The following is a 3,428-nucleotide window of genomic DNA, read 5'->3' as shown; positions in this document are numbered from 1 at the left end:
CCCTGTCTACTGGCAGCCTGCTCCACCACTGCTGCTCCACACCCTGACAGCACTGGACCTGCTCAGACTTGCTGACAGCGTTGAGCAATTGGGACCAGTGCCAGCAGTGGATGCAAGTGGGGCCGGTGCCATCAGCGGGTGTGAGCGCCGGGCGGGACTGCGGCATGCGGGAGCAAAGAATTTTCAGTAACCACCAGAGGCTTGCCCCAAGGACAGTGACCAGTGCCCCGCCTTGGCCTCCCCCTCCCCTGCCCCCCCGCTCACCTGCTTCACCATCCTGCCGCGGCAATGCCCGCCATGTTCTTCACACGCCCCCTGGTGGTCAGCGCACGTTATAGCGACCGGTTGTTCAGTTGTTCTGGTTGTTCTGCCATTCGGTCTATTTGCATATTAGCCTTTTATTATATAGGATAGTATTAAAATAGATTCTGATATACTTTCATTTACAACTCTAATTGTTATTCTGGAATATTGTATTTTGCAGAAAGGACTAGGTTCCATGTCATTTGCATTATAATCAAAATTCATAACTGTGTCATTTTAAATTTCTTCTTGTCATTTAGAGATAGTCACTGTTTTGTTATGATGCATTTGGAAAAAATGTTACATCTTCTGAGGGGTCCATGATAAGGACTCTGACATTTTCAGATCATCCCCTTCAAACTGGATGAAGATTATTAGAACTCTATAGAGTATCTGGATCTATAGAAGTACTGGCAGGAAAAATTAGGACAGACAAAAAATTGACTATGGGACTGAACAAACTGAAAATAATTATATAGTTTCTATAACTTTTGTTGAAAGTATTGCTGATCCTTAATCTTTTTTGTTTTGTTTTTAATTCATAAGGAAATTTGTTTCTTTTCTTAAAGCAATTTGGTAAATTATCTATTTTTCTCCCTACCTTATCTCTCCAGAATTTGGCAATTCTTAATCAGTGAGTCATGGCAATACTTTTCCTTGCATGAATTTAATAAGACCAGTTTCCAATTGTGGTTATATTGACCAGGACTTTGACTGGAATACCATATCTGAGAAACACATGCCCAGACTCTGAATGCCACCAGAAAGCTTTAAGAAATGAAAACTGACTTTGAAGCCAATGTGAGTGCCTTGGAGAAATAGTCTAGTACCTTGCTTGGTCATGTGGTTCATGGCAGTCTTTCCAGGAAAGGAAGGAAGGTTGCTTTCCTGAGAGATGGCAAGGAAAGAACCCCAAGACATTTTGGCAATCTCAAGAATGTGAGGTATTGCAGGAAAATCTGATGGTAACTAAGTGGCTCAGCTTCTTTGCCCTGACGGGCTAATTAAAGCTTAATCATGAAATTCCAGTGAAGTAGATTTTTTAAAAATCCTATATGATCAATTGTTATTCTTATTGTGTTTATGCAAACAATCAGGCCAAATTGAAACTAGACTTAATACCATAAATAAATTGGTCTTAAATTGGCTTCTTAATAAAAATGAGGGTGATTTTAGGGGGGGGGGGGATTGTGTTTCAGTGGACTCTATGACACACACTTGTGAATATTAGAATCAAAGCTTTATTTTTTTCACCTATGAATTGAACTGGATCCTGAATTTTTCTCTAGCTTTTACCACAATAATACTAACATTTATAACACAGTTTATCTCTACCAGGTTACAAGGCCCTACTTGTAATCAGGGAATACCACCTCTAGACACCATCACCACCTCCTTCAGTGCCCAGGCCTCATCGTTCCTCTGACAGAGAACAAGGATCTCTTCACTCTGAAAAAAAACAAAACAAAAAACTTTGTCCCTTCTCAGCGTGAAGCAGTTACAGAAGAGGAAAAATCCTGCACTCCTTTTCTCTGAAAGAATTCAGAGCCAAGATCCTTGAGGGGGGGATGTGGTAGGCAGATAAACAGACATGAGCAGAGCAAGGACAATGGGCCAACCGGAGGAGAAATGGATAGGACCCTGAAACATGCTTCTCACCACTCCATTGGCTGTAAAGCTGGCAATAGATGTAGAACAGACCTTTACATCTTGCCTAGTAGGAGTTTGGACACCTATTGCTAATATATAGAATTATTCCATTCATTTTGGGAAGAAAGTCATATGCTGGGACCTTTATATGTTGAGACGCACTGTTTGGGAAAAGGATGCAGGGATATTTTCTCTAAAGATTACTGCAGTAGTTCCCTGTGGCAAATGTCTAACTTTTACAGGGTGTGCTATTGTCTTTCAGTATTCAATAACTACAATATGAATTGTTCTGATAATTTCACTCTCCCTTATAATGGACATACTAAGCTGCTGGCTGGATGGTTTCCGATATGTGGGGTAACTGTCTATTCATATATCTCTGCTAATGGCACCGGGGGGCCCTGTTCCTTAGGATGACTGACTGTCTTTATGCCTCAGAAACATCACAGGATCTGAACCAAAAGAGACCTTCTCATGCCAACTGCAACAATGATCACTTGTAGAGAGCCCTGCTGCATATATTGCTTTGACCATTTTTGATATGCTAGTAATGGTAGGCTCCCTTAATGTAGAAGTGACCTGGCATGGTAAAAGCCCTGAATTCTACTTCCAGGGCTATACAGAGGATAAATAAGGAGCTGATCCAGGTCAGGGAGTCAGGTCTAGATAATTGGGCAGCAGTAGATTATTTGTTATTGTGGCATAACCATGGTTGTAAGGAATTTAAAGGAATGTACTGTTTTAATCTGTCTGACAATTCTCAATTGATAGAAAACAACATTCAACAAATTAGGGAAAGCATCTCCCAAGATCCTGCATTCACTGTATTCCATCCCTGAGAACTGTTCTCAAGGCAGAAGCAAATGCAGTACAGCAGGGTGAGATTTTTCATCTAAAATTATTCTCATAGATATGAGATGATAGAAAAAGCAGTGGGAAATGTTAGGGGCTGAAATAGTATATTGGAGACCAGCTACAATTATAAGATATACTAGAGGCCCAGTGCACGAAATTCGTACATGAGGGGGTGGGGTCCCTCAGCCCCACCTGCACCCTCTCCAATCTGGGAGCCCTCAAGGGATGTCCAACTGCCAGTTTAGGCCTGATCCCACAGGGACATCCCTCTCGCAATCTGAGACCTCTGGCTCCTAACTGCTCACCTGCCTGCCTGCTCTAACCACTCTGCCTGCCTGCCTGCCTGCTTCCCCTAACTGCCCTCCCTTGCTGGCCTGATCCCCCTAACTGCCCTCCCCTGCCAGCCTGGTCACCCCTATTAACTTTTACTTTTAATCTTATCCCCTTCACACACAATTGTATTTGACTTCCTTATTGGCTTCTCCCTCTCACACAATTTTTCTCTCTCCTTTATATAACACTTTTTTCCTACTGACTCATCATTGATAAACTTTTCTTTCCTCCTTATTTCCTACTTCTTTCCTCCTTATTTCCATCATCCTTCTTCCCATCTTTCTCCT

The sequence above is a fragment of the Myotis lucifugus genome, unplaced genomic scaffold (genome assembly GCF_000147115.1).
Source record: "Myotis lucifugus unplaced genomic scaffold, Myoluc2.0 scaffold_2, whole genome shotgun sequence".
Classification (NCBI taxonomy): domain Eukaryota; kingdom Metazoa; phylum Chordata; class Mammalia; order Chiroptera; family Vespertilionidae; genus Myotis; species Myotis lucifugus.
Note: the sequence above shows the minus strand (reverse complement) of the source record.